Source organism: Pinus tabuliformis, chromosome 2_2 (genome assembly GCF_031772625.1).
Source record: "Pinus tabuliformis cultivar Carrire ecotype Pingquan chromosome 2_2, CPIR1, whole genome shotgun sequence".
NCBI lineage: Eukaryota > Viridiplantae > Streptophyta > Pinopsida > Pinales > Pinaceae > Pinus > Pinus tabuliformis.
In genome coordinates, this window is record NC_142300.1 from 224,732,240 (window position 1) to 224,753,391 (window position 21,152).

At 37.1% G+C, this 21,152-nt stretch overlaps 2 pseudogenes; both read right to left on the reverse strand.

The window, feature by feature from the left end:
* Positions 1–238: 238 nt before the first annotated feature.
* On the reverse strand, positions 239–1,828 carry LOC149192128 (uncharacterized; annotated as a pseudogene).
* A 2,530-nt stretch (positions 1,829–4,358) lies between these two features.
* On the reverse strand, positions 4,359–6,356 carry LOC149192129 (suppressor of mec-8 and unc-52 protein homolog 1 pseudogene; annotated as a pseudogene).
* Between the last annotated feature and the right edge of the window lie 14,796 nt (positions 6,357–21,152).

Consider the following 21,152-nt stretch of genomic DNA (forward strand, 5'->3'; position numbering starts at 1 on the left):
AGGTACCACCTTCCTAACCAATCACCATTGTTCCTTCTTTGACTTTTTCTTTTGGTAGGTGCTTCAATCCACGCCATCAATTTCACTCCTTTAGATCCAATGGATATCGTGCAAGCTCATGTGAAATCTTTCACGACTGATATAAGGTTGAGAGCGCGCGAAAAAATTGGTTTTCCCGTGCTACGTGCCGACTGCTAAGGTTAATCGTGCGACTTGCAATAATACCATTTACCTCTTCTTAAGTGCACGAGATAGTAATAACATGACCCCCATCACTTATGAATATTGCATCATTTACGTAAAATGTATGACCATAAAATTCCTTTAACGCTTTGCCAGATTTGAGCCCATGTATTCTTGCAATACTGTCAAATGACGTGCTTAAAAGTCGATTGCCATCACGAGAGAAGGAAAGGCTTGTAACGCCTTGAGAATGTACATGCTATGGACACCTTAAACACTAACCTATTCGTATACGCCATACCTTAATTTTCCCATCCTGTGAACCAGAAGCCAGTATCTCTGAATCTCGACTGAAGTCAACACAGAGGACAGCATCATCATGCATCATAAAGGAATCATCAGCTTGATACTGAAGATCCTTTTTAAGCTTCCCACTGATGTAGACCCAGACCCCTATGAATCCATCAACTGAGCAAGAGACAAGGTATTGACCATCTGGAGAGAAATGAGCACATTCTGGGTGGCTTTGTTTCCCAAATTTAATTGTATGTGCCAGTGTTGTCAGATACATTTCTTCCTCATCTGCCTTTACTGCTGCAGTGCCCCTGAAGAGATCAAACTGTGTACCTGGAGGAGGTAATCCTCGATGTTGTTGCCACTTCAAAGATTGACCAATCAAGGCCATTAATCAAAATGATTTGTGACCACCTCTTCTCTTTTGAGGACTCGTGATAAGCCTCACGAAGATCAAAATATGTGCGAACTAGAAGGTGTTCCAAGCGTAGATAGCGCTCAGGTTGCTCCTGCTTCATGAAACCCATTGCTTGAGTCGGCCTTAGAATAGCTCTTGCAGTATCTAATTCTCGAAGTCAAATTATTTCCAATACAATCTGTTCATACAAGTCTTCTAGTTTCTTCCTAGGAAGCTTAAGCTATGCAACTTGTAGTATCACATCCCATCTTCTGCTATTGATATCTAATACAAATGTTTCAAGGTTGTCCATAGTATTAAGAGAAACCTAGATGGTGAACATGATGATGAAATTTCAGGTTAAACTGCACCATCAAAATCATTCCCACAATGATCTGAAAGCTTGTGGTTTGTTTATGGACTTCATGGGGATTTCCTTCTCAATGAATCAATATGATTGACCGATAATGAAGTTTTGGAGAACCTTTGCCTCAAAGACACTGGCATCTCAGAAGTTCTCTGTTCATGAAGTCATTTCTTAGTGTTCATTATTTCGAGACTTGTTTCTTCTTTCATGGGTGCCTTAGACTTGTTTCCTGTGTTCTGTTTGTTTTTCTGAATTCTATGTTGTTCTTGCTTTTGGGTAGTCCTTTTCATTAGACCATCCAAAAAAAATTGCAAGGCTGCATTTTTCTGGGTCAAATTGTTATTTGAATAGCGAATCTTTCCATAAGAAACATGAGCATTTCTTAAAGAAATAGCCCATGACTGCACCTCTTTTCCACCTGTTGATGCCAACTTCTTAAGCAAATGCTCTGATGTTATACCAGACAGTAGGTTTAGTTCAAGTACATCAACAGCAGACACACAAATATTGATATCTAACCCGAGCACTGACAAGAGCAGTTCCAAAAGCTTTTCATGAAACACCTTTCCAAGGATAGCCATATGCATTGCAGTTCTTCCTTCCTTGTCCTGGAAATTAACAATAGTTGGCAAATATATAGTTTTGTCTAAGACTAATCTTGCAGAAGTGAATGCAGTCAAGTCAGTGATTGATTTTGTGTCTCACTTACTCCATGATAATAACCAACAAAACAATGCCATCACCACTTAAACTTTGAGCATCTTCTTCAATGAATTCATTCGGTCATATATTTTGATCTGGGAGCTGGTTTTTGGAGTAATATACCATTGGAAAGCTCTTTCCGAGATGCTCTTGATGGATAGACTTATGACATGTTTTGTGCTGAATATCATGTGCAAAACATCTGCTGAAACCAAACCTAGTAAGACCTCATGTTGATCCCTGGTGACAGGCTGCGAAGACTGGAACTAACATCGGCTCCATTGGGGATGGCAGCTCCTTAGAGGTGTCAAGAACACCATAGACCAAATGCCTCATCCATTGGACAATACGTCAAACAACTACAAACTCAAAACAACTCATACCAAACCAATTATACCCATACTACAACTTGTACATAAAAAATACCAGAAACTGAAATGCTACCTTTGGCAGCTTATTTATTTACAAATATACCCTACTTTGCTGCAAAGCCAATAGGTCAAGTGATTTTGTAATTCCATATCAACCAATCAAGTAACTGTGACAATGATGTTGTTTTTTTATAGTGTTTGAACCAGAACATAGTTAGAAATCCTACCAGTAGTATATACCCATAGTACCTCTGGCTGTGTAAAAGGAAACCTGGTTTTCTTTCAACTTAAAAATATATTCCATATATGCTGCTATGGGATCATAGAAACCAGATTCTATCTGCTGCCCCATCTCATTAACATATGCTCTTGGCTGGAGATTGTCACATCCTCGCTGTAAATCATAACATCCTTCCATCCAACCATCTAAAGGCAGCCCTATCTTTTCTTCTTTGGGAGGAGGAAGAATTTCCAAGAACTGTTTAGGGTCTTGGAATAGATGTGATTTACTTTGGACATCCAATAGTTCAATTTCATTTTATAATCTTTCAACAACTAAGCCAAGAAAATAATATTTATTCTCAGGTGTGAGTCGGCTAGATTTCAAGCTAAGAAGCAATGATGTTAAAAAACTCTGATCAATCTAAAATTTTGCTATCTCATCCCTTAAAATCAATAACATTTCACTAGATAACAGATTTTCCACATACCCTGTCATCGGTGATTACCATCAACGTTTTGAAAACTGGATTCTTTGGCAGTGAAGTCGAAGCACAGGATCTTGAACATTGGAGTCATCAGGTAGATGATTTCAGCCTTCATATGTGTCTGACTGTTGTCCACCATCAACAATCAGATCTACAACTTGAATGATCTTTCCCAGAGAAGATCTGTCGCCTCTTCCTCAGTGGAGTCACTACTATGTTAGTGCCTAAATCTACCTCAGGATGAAGGAAGGCAGGTCTAGGGTAACATCAAACCATGCTTACCCTGGTAGCTAGCCCTACCAGGTCGGGAGAGGGCTCTCTCCTTGTCAATATCAGTTGAGATGACTGAATCAAATATAGATTTTAGTCTAGGTATAGTAGCTCAGAGGATTTTATTGGATTTGTTTCGGGTCGAAAACAGCAAGAGAAAGGGTGATTGGACTATGGAATCGATGTCAGTTTCTGCTGGCAAACCTGGGGCAAATTAAGTGCCATGTTCAGCCAAGTGAATATTGTAAATGTGAGAAGTATGAGGGAGAAAGCCCACTGCCCTGCAGGCATCAGACAAAGGATGAATATGCAACAACAACTTGAGATGAAAGAGAATCACGAGGTTGCTCAACAGAGCATCTAGCCAAGGATGAATTCTGCATAATACAACCATTAAAACTAACAGCAAAATCATCACGAAAGGAGCATCATTAAGGATGAATTCTTAACATATTACTTAAATAATGTTGTAACAAGGAAGAAAAAACATAATGTGCAAATGAATTACAGGAAAAAACATACTGAACATCAGCACCGTGATGAATCCCAGATCCAAAGGGCAAAAGGCTGCTTTTATTAAAATGATATTCAAGAAAAAATTTAAACAAAGCCAAGATAGCCTCCCTGCTGCCAAAATCGAACCCTTACATCTTCAAAACAAATCCTATATATACTAAATTACAAATCTATTTTTATTTCCTCAAAATAGGAAATAAAAAATAAAATAAAATCCTATTAATCAATAAAATTAATATTAAAAGCCTATCATGAAGTAATATCAAAACTAAACAATATGATCACTTAATTTTCAACTAATACTCCAAACCATCTTGAGAACCATGATAAATAATTTTGGAAAACCCAAATTCAGTGAAGATTTACCAAGTGAATTAATATTACTAGATCTGCTCCTTTAAGTGTGGAACCATATTCCACAAAATATACCCTTTTACTGTTTTTTCAATCTTTGACTGTTGATATTAAGCCGTGAAATATGAGATTTTCCTCAACCACTGCTGGATTTGTGCCTGGCAGCTCTGATACTTCAGTTTTCTCCATTAATTCTACTATTTTACTCTATTTCCTTGAATCTGGGACAGTTTGCTTGAGATGGTTTTTCTTGTGTTTCCTCCTCTTCTGCCAAATGAGAAAATTTTCACAACCTACCCTTGGAGTGTCATGATATAGATTGATGATGCCTCGTTGCAGACTACAATGTGCTCTGACTTCTTTGGAAAAAGGTGGACAGAATTCACTGATACATCACCTCCCTTGAGAGGAGGTGGAGGTTTAAACGTTTGAATACAATCAGTTGTCTTCACATCCTAAACCTATACAGTACAATCACTAGAAGTAGTAATAACATGACCCCCATCACTTGTGAATATTGCATCATTTACGTAAGATGTATGACCACAAAATTCCTTTAACGCTTTGCCAGATTTGAGCCCATGTATTCTTGCAATACTCTCAAATGATGTGCTTAAAAGCCGACTACCATCACGAGAGAAGGAAAGGCTTGTAACACCCTGAGAATGTGCATGCTCTGGACGCCTTAAACACTAACCTGTTCGTATACGCCATACCTTAATTTTCCCATCCTATGAACCAGAAGCCAGTATCTTTGAATCTCGACTAAAGTCAACACAGAGGACATCATCATCATGCATAATAAAGGAATCATCAGATTGATATTGAAGATGCTTTTTAAGCTTCCCACTGATGTAGACCCTGACCCCTATGAATCCATCAACTGAGCAAGAGACAAGGTATTGACCATTTGGAGAGAAACGAGCACATTCTGGGTGGCTTTGTTTCCCAAATTTAATTGTATGTGCCAGTGTTGTCGGATACATTTCTTCCTCATCTGCCTTTACTGCTGCAGTGCCCCTGAAGAGATCAAACTGTGTACCTAGAGGAGGTAATCCTCGATGTTGTTGCCACTTCAAAGATTGACCAATCAAGGCCATTAATCAAAATGATTTGTGGCCGCCTCTTCTCTTTTGAGGACTCATGATAAGCCTCATGAAGATCAAAATATGCACAAACTAGAAGGTGTTCCAAGTGTAGATAGCACTCAGGTTGCTCCTGCTTCATGAAACCCATTGCTTGAGTCAGCCTTAGAATAGCTCTTGCAGTATCTAATTCTCGAAGTCAAATTATTTCCAATACAATCTGTTCATACAATTCTTCTAGTTTCTTTCTAGGAAGCTTAAGCTATGCAACTTGTGGAAGTATCACATCCCATCTTCCACTATTGATATCTGATACAAATGTTTCAAGGCTATCCATAGTAGTAAGAGAAACCTAGATGGTGAACATGATGATGAAATTGCAGGTTAAACTGCACCATCAAAATCATTCCCACAATGATCTGAAAGCTCATGGTTGGTTTATGGACTTCATGGGGATTTCCCTCTCAATGAATCAATATGATTGACCGATAATGAAGTTTTGAATAACCTTTGCCTCAGAGACATTGGCATCTCAAAAGTTCTCTGTTCATGAAGTCGTTTCTTAGTGTTCATTATTTCGAGACTTTTTTCTTCTTTCATGGGTGCCTTAGACTTGTTTCTTGCGTTTTATTGTTTTTCTAAATTCTATGTTCTTCTTGCTTTTGGGTAGTCCTTTTCTCATTAGAATGCTTCTTTTGATTCCCTACATAATGCTTTCTACTGTGCAATCAAGCAACTCATGGGAACCGAGCCTTCTTGATGATACTTCAAGAAGTCTCTCAACTCTTGGTCAGACAAATCTTCAATACGAGTGTATACATTGACATCTGTATCTGCAGATCTGAATGATGTGCCTGGACTGTAATCTAAATAGTGAATCTTTCCATAAGAAACATTAGCATTTCTTAAAGAAACATCCCATGATTGCACCTCTTTTCCACCTGCTAATGCCAACTTCTTAGGCAAATGCTCTGATGTTATACCAGACAGTAGGTTCAGTTCCAGTAAATCAACAACATACACATGAATATTGATATCTAACCCAGGCACTAACAAGAGAAGTTCCAAAAGATTTTCATGAAACACCTTTCCAAGGATAGCCATATGCATTGCAGTTCTTCCTTCCTTGTCCTGGCAATTAACAATAGTTGGCAAATATGTAGTTTTGTCTAAGACTAATCTTGCAAAAGTGAATGCAGTCAAGTTAGTGATTGATTTTGTGCCTCACTTACTCCATGAAAATAACCAACAAAATAATGCCATCACCACTTAAACTCTGAACATATTCTTCAATGAACTCATTCAATACCTGAATTGCTGCATTGGGTCTCTGAGTCAATCACTCATTCGGTCATATCTTTTGATCTGGGAGCCAGTTTTTGGAGTGTAATATACCGTTGGAAAGCTCTTTCTGAGCTGCTCCTGATGGACAAACTTATGACATGTTTTGTGCTGAATATCATGTGCAAAACATCTGGTGAAACCAAACGTACTAAGAGCTCATGTTGATCCCTGGTGACAGGCTGCGAAGACTACAACTAACATTGTTCATAATATATAATATGATCATTAGGACATGCATCTACAACTTGATACTCTATTCCAATTTCTTTCATAATGGCTTATAAATATTGGTATGTGTGTGGTAAAATATTTGATGATGGTAACACAAAGAGAGGGGAAAATCCAACCTTTATGTATAATATGTGATGAAACATATTACATATCTTAGGATTTGTGTGATACAACTATTTGAGAAACCATTCAGTACCTTTAAGTTCACCAAAAATAATGTAGCAAAGAGAATAATTTCTTGTCTTCATAAAGTGGCATCATTACCTTTTCTTTGCAAAGGTTCATTAAGAATATTATCATCATTGTCCTCATCTTGATCCTTGACTAGTCAAGGTCTTGGATCAATTCATTTGTCCCATCATCTTGAACTATGTTATTATTTTCATCTTCTTCAATATGATCATTAACTTGATCTTCAATATTTTTTCCATCTTCCTCAACTTGTACAACATTTCTACTACTAATTAAGGCATTTGAACATCGAGCAGGGGGACAAATTGACTTTATAATTACAAATAATCATGCAAATTAAAATTAGTCTGCAAAACAAATATTATAAAAATATAAATATTAAAATAAAATTAATATAAACACAATAGATGATGAATTTATAGCTTACTAAGGGACGATATTTCTTTGATCCCCTTCAATATGTTCATGTTTCCTACAATGTCTTTTAGTTATTTCTTTTAAAACTCTCATGGGAGGTAAGCCCCCACTTTCATAACAAGGGAAATAACATCTCCCATCATCCCCTTGGTTTTTTCCCCTACTAATGATTGTTTACATTCTTCCCCACAAAAAATGTATTCGATGATTATATAATAAAATTGAGTAGCAAACTAGATGTATTATATTTTATACTCCAATTGATATATTATCTTGAAAAGAAGACCTTATTACTTCTTAGAAAAATTGTAGTTATAGAGGAAATGTCACAACATCTCTTCAAATAAACATATTTATAAATTTACTCACCATCATAATTCCGACGATAGTTGACCAAATCAAACTTAACAAGTCAGCAAGACCTAATGATTCATTAATAGCTCAAAATATAGGGAAAAAGGGTTTTCATTAATATTGCGACAATCGTTAGATATCGTTGCTCTCATGATGATATGAAGAATACCATCCAAATTATAATGATATCAAGATATGTCGTCAAAATACCAATGAATTTAGATTAATTAAAAAATTTTGAAAAAATTGACATTAATTATTATAATTTTCGACGATACAACCAATTTTAGTTGTACGGTCATACTATTTATTTGAAATTTACTATTATATATAGTAGTGTTTCCATCAAAGTAGTTAGTTTTAACTCTTGAATTCATATTTCTTACATTTTTAATATGGCTACTCCAAGTGATATGTTTCTTACTAGTACCAACTACCTCTCATTGGAATCCCAAATGGAGGTTTTACTAAGATTATTGTAGCAAATTACCTTGGGAAAATAAAAATCCCCCATAGATGCAAAAAATAAAAGCAAATGGGATAGAATGAGAATAAAAAAGAATGTGGATTAATCAAAATGTCCATTTTTCTTGATTTATGGTTTCATTTACATGTAACAGATGACTCAAATGCAGCTTGAGTATGTAACGACCAAAGTTCGGACTTCACAATAATCTCCAAAATACTTGGAATATGAAGACATCCATTAAGGATAGAAATATATATATTGAATAGTTGCATACGAGAATTTATATGAAATATTGATTATGAATGCCCCCTTATATACCTAGGTAGGTGCCCCTTAATGAACATTCATGTCTTTAGAGACATGCCTATTCTATACAAATTATTATTTAATTAACATTATTTATGATTAGTATCATTATTAGTATTATTATTATTCATAACATTTCCCTTCTCTTCAAAAAATATTTGACCTCAAAGATTATTGCTAATAAGGCATGACATTTGTTTCTTTGTCTTGTAATCTATTCACATCTTTCAAAATTCTTTAAGTTGTTATCATTGATGATACGAGATGATATGACCCTCTATGTGAGAAGATAAATTGTCGAACTGAGAAGGGATATGACCATCCTAAATTAATATTTTGTGGATTCTTATGGTTACTAGATACTTAAAATGAATTTTTATCATAATATTGAGTTGTGGTGACATCAATATCCCTTGGAACATAAGTCACTTGTCTTTGGTTTGAGTGATATGGATTTGCAGACTGGTTGAAATGTCTACTTTTATGATTTGAGTGTTGATAACAAGTTCTTATGATCTGAATCCTCTTATCCTATTTGTGGTGATTTCTTGATTTACTTGAAGTATATGATTTCCTTCATGTACTGCAGTCACTTGATTAAACATAAAATTTTCTTGTGAAATTTCAATTGTTTTTACTGTAACATCTGAATATGTTTTTACTTTTTTTGTGTTGTTATCTTCTTGCATTGTGATATTGACTAGATTGATATTCATTCTTTTTCCTTTAACTTGGACTAGTATGTCTGAAGAATTTGGTGCCTCTTTCATGATAAGTTCTCCTAATTTATATTTTAATGATTTTTTATCATTTTTAAGTTTCTTAGCTTGTGTCAGTAATTTCTTGTTGTGGTCCTTGAGGCGAGTAACTTCTTCATTTTTTTCTGAAATAATATTTTCAACTTCCTTCTGCATATTTTTCATTGAATTATGGTTTTTTTGAAGAATTACTTTTGGGATATCTTTTATGTCCTCCGGTGTTACTAAATTTGGCTTGAATGTAACATCATGTAGCATTATTATTTTATTTTCGTAGGAAAAATGTCAAGAACTTATTTTTCGTAATTAGGATGAAGGACCCTAGTGATTCCATCCAGGTAAAACGTAGAATTATATCACTATATTCACAAAAAAAGGTTTTAAGAATGAATTGCAAGACAAAAATAGTATCTAATACTTAGTTCTAGATTTCTTATGTCATTTTTTTTATTCATCAAATCCATTGTTTCAATTATATTTGATTCAAGAATCACTAATTGGTTAGCACATCTAATACACCATGATTATTATCTTCAATAGGATCGATAGAGATTATAATATCCTTTCCTGTGAGTGATCCTTCGGTTTTAAATAGTGCATTGACACTTTTACTATAAAGTTTAGGGAATCTTCCATTACTAGTATCCATTTTACTTTTTTTTTTTTTTCAGGATGACATTGGGGTTTTAAAATTAACCTTTTAATCTTTACAATAATACCTCTTTTTGTTTTTTTGTTTTTTTCTTTTAATTCAAAAGTTATTTCAATTATACCCCCTTTAAAAATATGATCTGAATTTATGAAGGAATGAAATTAAATATAGATTTAAAATAGAAATATAAAGATATAATGAAAATGAACTTCAATTAATAAATAACAAATACTAAAAACTATTTACATGCAAAATGTACGCAAACTAGTTGAAGTGATGGTAGCTTATCTCTAAGAAGAGATGTGACAAAGACATGCCTTCTAAACTATGTTCAAATGAGGCTCAAAGATCTTTTCATCATGAAGAAACAATAAGAAACCCTAAACATCCAAAAACCTAACACTAGAAGATGAAGCGTTAAAAGGTATGTGCCCTGTAAGGGTTATGTAACAGCCCTCGTGAAAATTCCATGTAATAAAAGTTAATAAAGGAAAAGATAATAACCACGGTTTATTGGAAACTTATTCCAAGTTGAACGTTGGGCAAGAAATCCTAGTGTGGGTGTTCATTGGTTTATTATGGCTAAGGAAATTGGGAAAGGAAATGGCTAAGGATTTGGAAAGGAAAAATGGCATTTTTGGCACATTTGTTTATGAAAATAATGGGAATTAGGAGAAAAGGGAGGGGGTGAAAGGTCACTGGTTGCATGTGAGGAGGAAAATGAAGGAAAATAATGTAAAATGAAGAAAATAGAGGCCTCATTAATAAAAATGTTTATGAGGATCAATTGGTAACCTTTTGTCAGTTCAATTTTGGAGCTCTCTCATTATTCTCTCTCTCTCACTCACTCTTGGAAACTTAGAGTTTTCTTAGAGCATTTTGGCATTGGATCAAGAAAGGAAAAGAAGGCAAGAGGAAGCAAAGATCAAGTTGGGAAAGGCAAGATCAAGCAGCTATAGCAGGATTCTTTGTAGGTATCAATTTGCATATGTATTTTCCTTGTTAGATTTGGCATGCATGGTATTGCATGTCGTTCATTTGTTGTTATGGTATGGGTTTTGCTAGGTGTAATAGTATTTCATCCTAGCCTTTCCATTTCCAGATAGTCATGGCGTGATGAGGTTCTCATGTTTTGGTTGAGCTAGATTGTCGGATGGATTCAAAGTTGAGTGAGTTGGAACTATGAATGATATAGCACATGGCCTAATGGTCCTTGAACCATACTATGGATCATGGTAAAGCCACTGGCCTAGTAACCCCTGAGCCAGACTATGGGTTGCAGTAAATCCAAGATTATGTTGCCTCGGTGGGCCTAGAAATCCTTTCCAGTGAATGACAGGATATATGGTAAATCCAAGAGGTGGTTTTGTCTCCATTGGTGTTATAGACATATTTGGGCACTGCAACCCCAATCACATATGTCCATAAACCAAGGGCTTCTAAACCCCTAAAAGTGTTGTTTCATACCCTAAAGGAACAAGGTCAGTCGATTACATCATCTCCAAGAAGTTCTCCATGAAAAACTACTTAGAACTGGTCAAAACAGGACCATATAGACTGCTCCATGCATAGGGTGCGATGCATCTCACCTATTACACATGGGGGGTGCGATGCATACTGGAAAGCCCTTCTGTAGGGTGCGGTGAGCGAGAGCAAACAAATGGCAGAAGTAGTTTGCTAGGTGGAAACCCAGAGAATCTTCTAGAAACTGCTCATATGATACTTGCCTCTCTGAATTCGCCCAGGGATGAGTAAGAGATCTGAAATCTCCAAGTGGAACCAAGAACTATTAGTGAAATGAAACTAATCAAAATCCCAGAAGCTGACTCACTTTCCTGTAAACATCTATATATGGATCCCTCATCCTAGAGATCCAGAGGCTGGAATTTTGTAATTTGCAAGGAAGTGTTGTTGGTTTCTCTTTGAAGACATTGTTGGGTGATCTTGCTTTGTATGAGGTGAAGAGGGCTTTCATGCTAGGAGGATGATGCTAGATCAGACAGCCTGGTTGTAATCCTCTCTTCTACTACTTCTATCAATAAAGCTATTTCAGTTTTCTTCCATATGCTTGTATATCTCTGAATCTTGTATTTGTATATGCATTTATATGGTTAATGTACATCTGATCCTAAATTATTTATGGTTATAGATCTCTATGCTTTGATGGTATTTTGCTGCCTTGAATCTAGAGGTGTTCTTTGAAGCGGGACAAGTGAGAAAGAAGCGACGAAAGCTCTATCAAGGGAGAGAGGAAACGAGCAAGGAGACTAGCGAAAGACTGAGGTTGGTACTCTCTGCTTATCTCTCATCTATCTCTCATAAAGGAAAACACAAGTGACTTTATTTTGTTTGTTTCTAAGATAGCTACTCGTCTTAGTGGGACTAGCAGCTCTGAATGGACACTAGTTTTCCCAATAACAAAATGGTGACTCCACTGGGGAGCGAATAGTTTATTTGTTTTGTTAGTATTGTTTGCTTTATAAACCATAGACGGAGCCTAAAGTTAAGCCAGCTAGCCTTCAAACTACTTTTTCTATGCAACTACAAAGTAGATCATCGTTGCTTCAGTCAATCTCTGGGTTGGTTTATGAACTGAACATCTAGCTTGCAAACATCCTAAGTGCCCTGCTGGTAGCTCAGATAATCTCATTAGATCAGCCCCTATACTTTGTGTTTAATGACAATCATTAGCTCAGCCTAAATCCCTGAACTTAGCTGCAAACTATGAGTGAAAATCAAGCACAGTCTCATCCCTGGACCATCGCACTGTCTCTTCTTGGAAACCTGGATGCATCACACCTACCATGTGTTGCAAGTGAGATGCATCCCTGTTTCCCTATGTTACAGGTGTGATGATTGACTAAGACTATTTCTGCCTCTAGATTTTGGTTTTTTCTTCATTATCTTCAGCTTTATTCAGTAGTTTTGCTGTCTATGATCAATATATCTCTGTTGAAACCATCTTCCTTTGCATTATTCAGCCTCAATCAGAAGGAATTGTGAACGTTTTTTATGTATTTTTTATCATTTACAGTTCTCCTTTACAAATAGTGGCTTAATCGAACTGTCGTCTTTTGATTTGAAAGTGTCACAAGTGTCGCTTTCAGTCAAGAAAAAGAGTGTCACAAAGCATTCCTCTTTTAGATAGTTGATTACACTTTTTCCATGGTATTTTATTTGAATCATTAGTATTTGTTGAAAGAACTTTTAAATTTGAAAACGCAAAGTGTCGTCTTGGCTTTACTTTCATTTTTTGAAAAGAAAATTGTTAGTATTGTCACTTTGAAAGAAGATATTTCAGATCTATCTTAGTTTCTTTTTGTCATTCTCACATTAAGAAAACTGAAAAACAATACATGCATGTGCATTTGCATTAAGGCTGCATGCTGAAGTTGATTTAGGAAAAGTGCATCTAGTGTGTGTTCTCTGCTCTATGTTGAAAGAATTTCATTTCTCTTTCCTTAGTAGCTAGGATTTTCATTGCAAAAAGAAAGTAAACGACTTTTTATCATCTTAAATTTCATATTTAGGAATTGTATATCTACATCACACGGTGAACCTTAAAGGAAAACTTCTTAAGAAAGATCAGCTATAAAATAAACCTCAATGAACATAAAAATTCTTTGGAACCTAACACACAACATTTATAAGTCTAGGCTAGAGATGTATTCTGGCGTCGTAAAGCCTAGTAACTATCGCTTTCATTGTAGGTTGGGTGATTCCTTCTCTTTGAGATGACAAGTGCCAGTACGGACTTGTGCTCCCATGTACCATCAAGTATATATTGGGAGACTAGAATAGGCTACATCCTCTATCCTTAGGAAGCCATGTCTGCTGCCCTATCTATCGCAATGTACTGAACACAACATTCGGGAAGATTGACTGCCATGCCGTAAAAAGTATTCTGCAGTTTTGCGATTTGTTTGGTAATCCCTCTGTCTAGATTTCTAGAGTAGTCACTTTCATTCCTTTTCAAACTCATTAAAATAAAAGGTCCATCTGAGCACTTGTCACTTTAGGCTCATTAAAAATCGAAGGCGACTAGAGTCATCTTTAGCTTTTTCTCAACTCTTAAAAATTGAAAAAGCAAGTTGTGTCAAAGCATCATAAAATTTATTTTAATCGGAATAACGTCACTATTCCCTCGTTGGTCTTTAGGTTGAGAAATGGAGTCTACCAATAAAGGATTTCCCCTTGGAGGGAATCCTAGTCCCTGCTCTTCTTGGGGAGATGTTGGTGCTCCACATATGGCTACATTGTCCCTTCCAGGACTCACAATTGGCCTACCAGTTTGGCTTTTCTCGACCTCTGTCATTCAAAACACAGCAATTCCTTAGAAATCCAGTCAGCAACTAGATAAAGTTTCTCCCCAACCTTCCACTTCGTTTGTTTCTCCCTCTCCTTCTTCCTCTTCGCTTGGTGAATCTAGCAATGCTAGAAACCAAGTAACAGAGAAGAAGAAGAAAGGGAAGGAGAAGAAGAAGAAGAATCCAACAGCAAAAGGGGGTGCATCATCTGGTGAAAATTCACACACTGCACCTTCCAAACCTAAATCTCCATGTGTCATTTGCAATGGAGACCACTGTCATCGAGATTGTCCCTACATTCCACGGATCTTGAGGGACTAGTCTCCCCGCTTGCACAATCCGGTGTCTTCAACCGCTGACGATCGTGTTGAGAGCACACCATCAACTAGTGAAAACAAAGTCAATGGACAAAAAGGAAGATCCAAATTTCCTTGTAGACTGTGTGAAGGCGATCATGCCCTACATTGTTGTCCCTTCCTAGAAGAAGCTAAAAGAGTCTTGGATAACTGTCCTACATCACAACAGCGACTTCCTCCTGGATACAAGAAACTCTTGCCGAGTCCATCGTTATTTGAAAATCCAACTGACACACCATTGTTTTCAGTTGAAGCACCTACCATTGAATATAAACCCTCTGAGTCGACACTAGACCAAAGTCAACAGGTCGAGACAGCAGTCGACCCAATCTTGTCTTTAGAGGGCCCACCTTTAGATGATACTGTCACCAAAGAGAATGAGAATGACACTATTCAAATTCTCTTCGTAAACACAGACTCCGATGAACATGGGGGTAATCTACCCATTCCTTTACCATAGGAGGGAATTTTGTCAGAGATTTATCTGGCTGTTTATTCGGTCCCACCTCCAAGCAATCTATTCATTTCCTTCAATTGGAATCTACTAAGCAGACCTCACCTACCATCTAATGTACCATTCCAAATCATAGTACAAGCTTACAGAATGATCATGGTTGGTACTATCATAGATGAAGGGGCTTCTGTGAGTATCCTTTCCTAAACTACTTGGAAAGCGCTTGGTTCTCCATCGCTTTTTCCTGAGATTCGAAATATGATAGGCTTCAAAAAAGGAACCAGTCAACCGTTAGGGATCCTTCCAAATTTTACTATAACTTTGAGAAGGAAAACCGTTCATCTAAATGTGATTGTAGTCCAAGGACCTATAGATTACAATCTACTCCTTGGGCGTGACTACATTTATAGCATGGGAGCTATTGTTCCCTCACTCTTCCGAGGGATGTGTTTTCCACATGAAGATAGAGTGGTCCACCTAGTTGATCAGATTTCATTCCTTGGTTCAAACACAGTAATTAGTCAAATGTTGTCCCTAACTAGTCTCTTTACATAAGGAATGTCTAATCAGTCTCCAATCCATCCACCTGATGATCGCTAGTGATTTGGTGACTGTGACTGAAACCCAGGAGGCATGCGCCCTAGTCTGCTTTAGTAGGAAAACCCCAGATATAAGATAGGTTTCCATGTAGGAACATGACTAGTCTGATAACCCTGTCCATTTAGGAAAATGGATTCAGACTGGAAAAGGATTCCCCCGTCAAAGTTTATGTGATTGGCACTGACAACAGTCACCTTTGTCCATTTCGATGGACATCGCTAAGGAAGTGTTTTGTCTGCGACACAGATGGAATAATGTTTCTAATGCAAGAACTTCCATATGGTGACCTGGAAACTCTACTTTATACCTGGGGGCATGCAAACCTTTTTGTATGCAAATGAAAAGAAACTAGCGTAACTCTAACCCCGTAGCTTTTACTAGCTTCAACTGCTTATGTTAGATAATTGGTCTAATCAACCATTCACATTTTTCAGGACCAATGGAAAGGGCAAAGTAAAGGAGATGTTCCCCACCAAGAAGCTATCCTACCTAACCTTAGTAGTTCTTTAACCCCTAGGACAGCAGTTGGTCATTCCTAGCTTACATACAAAAGACTCAGGAGCAAAGTTGCGCATGGGGCAAGCTCCCTAAAAAATGAACCTACTGATGAGACAACCTTATTATATGACTGGCATGAGCAGTTTTATGTGAAGTTCAAGCTCATTAAAAAATAAACCTAGTGATGAGCAAATGTTCCCATAGAGTTCAAGCTCATTAAAAAATGAACCCCACCTTTAGTAAATAACCATTGTGATTGCATAATTATCAACTTTTGAACCTTGGTCGTGTTCTCACCATCACCTGCACTCTTTTTTAGCTGATCATACGCCTCCATTTGATTGTTTACCCTTTTGAGGAACAGCTGCGACGATTGATTCTATTAGCCACCTTCTTTACACTGCCGTGATTGAAAAGTTCCAAAGCTTACTTAGAACCAGTTGCTATCCAAAAACATCACTCGTTCCTCAAAAAATGAGTCTCCTTTAAGCTCTTTTCATCTGACTCGTAAAATATGAAAATATTATTGAGCAATTGGCCTCTCCAGCTCGTTAAAGAGATCGGAGTTGCCATCCCTCCTCTAGATTTTAATCTTTTTGGACCCAAGGGATTATTACACAAAAAGATCGAGTGCTTGTCTTGTTCGGCTCGTTAAAACTATCAAAAAGTCATCCCTTTCGTATTATTTTACACTTTTGCGGACTTAAGGGATTACATTACGAAAAAGGACCACCAGAGTTGCCTTTTCGTCCCTTTATAAACTCTCTAAAATTAAAAAGGATCGAGTTATATTTGTCGTTAAACTTGTTAAAACAATAGCGACAAACTTGTCCATGCAGACAAGAGCAAGTTTCACTATCGCTAGGCTCGTTAAAACATAGTGACAGGTTTGCCTGAAGGGAAAATTATAGAACAAGAATATGTTATCCTCCTCAAGCTTGACAAAAATAAAGAGGTACTGGTCAGCAATGACTGGGGAAAAAGGGAAGAAAACTTGAATAGCTTCATTGGTAGTAGGTCGCTCTTGAACATGACACTTTCACTTCGTCACCATGATTGAGTTAGGTTGGGTTATTCCGTTCATCGGTCATATCACCATTGGTCCACCGTACCATCCACCTTGGGGTTAATGCTACTAATCCATTTCAATGTCATCGGTATGTTCAAGAGAAGTTGCTCCGAAAATTCACCAACTTGCTAACGTCTCATCCGCTGCAATACCTTCACTCTCCATTTTTCAAGACTGCCACCCTGAACCTTATATCATCAAATCATTTTCACCTCCACAAAATCATTTGCTCCGTTTTGTGTCGTAGATGTGGGATTCATTAAGGCCCTCCTACGACGGGTCACTTCTTGTCGACATTGTTGGCATTATGATTCAAGTGTTGTCCTTGATGGCAACTCACTCAAAGGTTGGTACAGGTGCTCAGAGGTTGGTACAGGTGATGGCAACTTAATCAGAAGACAGATCTTAGTACAGCATGCCAAGGAAGTTCATATACGCAGGTTCGTTAAGCCCAAGTCGCGTGTACACGCTAGTTGGCTTCATCAAAAGCGCGTGTATGTGGAAAAGTACCTTTGGTCCATGGCGGTTAGTCCTTGGAAGTTGTGCCTATGGTTTCGGACCATTGTGTCTCGACGGGCGTGTCGATTCCTAGTTTTGAAGTTGATGGTATTGTGTTACTATGGTTTTGGCTCTTGGTATTGAGCAAGGCCTAAGGCTATATAAGGAGAAGAAGATCATTAGGCAAAATTATCTTTCGACAAGGCTTGAATATCTAAGAGAGAAAGAGATCTGATATGCAGGGTCTGGGTTGCTTGATATGAGCTAAGGAGAAATCACATCGGATGATGGAAGACTAGATCTAAGGATAAATCGGGATCTAATGGTTTGAAATGCACTATTATGATATGGTTGATTATGCGTATTTCTAGATCTGCATACTGTCGCAATATTATGTTCTGGGTCTAACTGATGTCTGGTACAGCTGCAAGTTGAGAGAATCTATTTTTAGATCTGTACGCAGGTTGGCATAGGTAAAAGCGCGTGTATACGCGGGTTTCGCTCATTGAAGTAGCGTATATCTCTTAAAGCTTGATTTTTGGGTTTGCAGTTGGATCTGACTGTTATTGCAGAGTTCTGTAGACTGCTCTGTGTTCTGGTATCTGGTGATTGACAGGGTTCAGTGGTTCAGTGATTCAAAGTTTGATAATACTAGTATTGGTTGTTTTATGCTTCAATGATCTGTTGTGAAAGTTGAATGAATTGGGGTCTACAGATTGTAATGTTGTGCTTCAGGAATATCCAGTCTGAAAATGTATGAAAGGTGGTATCTGAAGGAAAGAAGATTGTAGGTCAGCACCTACGTACTAGTATCTTGGCTAGTACAAGAGCAAAGGGGGTTGGAGCTCCCTTCCAAGGAAGTTTGGAGAACGAGAGAAGGTTGTAGCCTTCTGCAGGGTGTAGCCTGCGTACTGGTATAAGGCTGCACCAGTACAAAAGATTGTAAACTGAAGTTTCATATTAAAGAAAGATAGAGACAACTTGCAGCAGGTGGTTTTCACCCACATTGGGTTTCCACCTTATATCTTGGTGTTCATGTGTGTGGCTTTTGATCTGTTCTGTTATACTGCACCTGTTTACTGTTAATGTGGTGAATAATGTCCTGATGAACTTAACTGAAGAATAAGCTAACTAAATTATGAGTTTTCTTCTTATACGCTGTTTTATTTAGTCACAGTAGCGTGTACACGCTGGTTCACTTAACTGAAGTAGCGTATATGTTTCTGAGCATTGAAAAAGTTTGATTGATCTGATAATACTGATTCACCCCCCCTCTCAGTATTATTTCCAACAATTGGTATCAGAGCAGGTCCTTCAGAGAAGCTTGATCGCTTGAAGGAAGATCATTCATCATGAGCAACTACGAGAAAGAAGCATCAATCAGGCCACCGATTTTTGATGGGACAAATTTCAATTATTGGAAGGTAAGAGTTACTGCATATCTTCAATCTCTTGGTACAGAAGTTTGGAACATTGTAGAAACAGGCTATGCTTTTCCTTCAGCTACTCCTACAGATCCAGCTGAGAAAAAGCAGTATGAAACAAATGCAAAAGCAGTCAGTACTCTATTAGGAAGTATATCCCAAACAGAATTCATGAAGGTCATGCACTTCAAATCAGCAAAAGAGATATGGGACAAAATGATCACTAGCTATGAAGGAGATGAACAGGTAAAGCAAGCTAAACTTCAAACTCTCAGGATTCAATATGAGACTCTCAAGATGTATAATGATGAAAGTGTGGCTAACTATTTTCTTCGGGTAGATGAGATTGTTAATTGTATGAAAAATTTGGGTGAAGAAATAAAAGAGACTATAGTAGTTCAAAAGATTCTAAGATCATTATCCCCCAAGTTTGAATCTAAAGTATCTGCAATAGAAGAAAAAGAAAATCTCCGTGTTCTCACTATGTCTCAGCTACATGGAATTCTAACTGCTTATGAAATGAGAAAGGGAGGTCCATCAGACAGAAGGGAAGCTGCTTTTAAGGCATCAGGAAAAGAAGATTACTATGAAGCAAGCCATGTTCTAGAAGAAGAGGAAGAAGAATCAAATTTTGTCAGAAATCTTCAAAGGGGTTCTGGAAGGTTCAGAGGTAAGCTACCTTTCAAATGCTTTGCTTGTGGAAGAGTAGGTCATTATGCTGCAAAATGTCCTTATAAGGATAAAGGAAAAGAACCTGCTAGATGGAACAAGAAACAAAGTGCAAATAAGAAAAGTTACTGCACCCATGAAGATAGTGATGGCTTATCAAACAGTGATGAAGATGAACAAGGTAATAAATATAAGCTGTTAATGGCATTTGAAGATGATGATTATGAGGATGCTGTAGATGTGGATAATCTCTATAATGAAATTACTAGACTCAAGAGATGCATAGAAGAAAAGAATGTGATCATTGATACTTTGCAATTTCAAATTGATGAAAAGGAAAAACATCTTGAAAAACTAGAAGGAGAAATTGTTGGTCTCAGAAAAGAAATTGAGAAAACAAAAGCTATTAATCTTAAGTTTGTCAAAGGATCTGAAACTTTGGATGAGATTATCAATGTGCAGCGGTCTCCTCTAAACAAGACAGGTTTGGGCTATAATGGAGAAACCTCTCAAGCATCCACCTCAAAAAGTTATCTTGATGCAGCAAGAAGAAATGAGCAGAAGAACAATGAAGATAATCAGGTAAAGCAGGGACAAATTACAAACAGAAACTATCAGGGACAATCCTTCTTAAGGGTGAACAAAAGCTACAACCAACCACAGGTAAAATCTTCTCAGTTTGGCTCAAGAATAGATGAAAATAGAAATTACAATCAGTTGGCTGGTAGATTCAATAACCGCAGAAGCTTCTTCAATGGACAATGCTTTTCTTGCCATAACTTTGGTCACAAAGCAGCTCAATGTGTTGCATATAAAACAATCATGACTAGGGAAGCTCAAAAACAAAGAAGTATGACAGGGATTACAAAAAGGACCTATAACAACTTTTCGGTTCTTGAAAATGAAGTTGAATGTTCTATTTGCAATAATTTTGGTCATAAAGACTCTGAATGCAGGAGCAGGTTTCAGGAGAAAAAGGAACAAGCCACGAGCACCAAAACATGGAGAATAAAGGAACCTCAAACAGAAAGATGTGGGATAGCATTTTATGCAGAAGGACAGGAAAATCTATGGTACATTGACAGTGGATGTTCGAAACATATGACAGGTGATAAAGAAAAACTTGAATCTTATTCTACTTTAGAAAAGGGAAAGAAAGTTTCTTTTGGAAATGATACTCCTGCAACTATAAAAGGAAAAGGTATTGCTCCTTTGAAAGAAAAGGTCAAGGCTGGAAATGTTTTATATGTTGATGGATTGAAGCATAATCTTCTAAGTGTCAGCCAGATGTGTGATAAAAAAACCGAG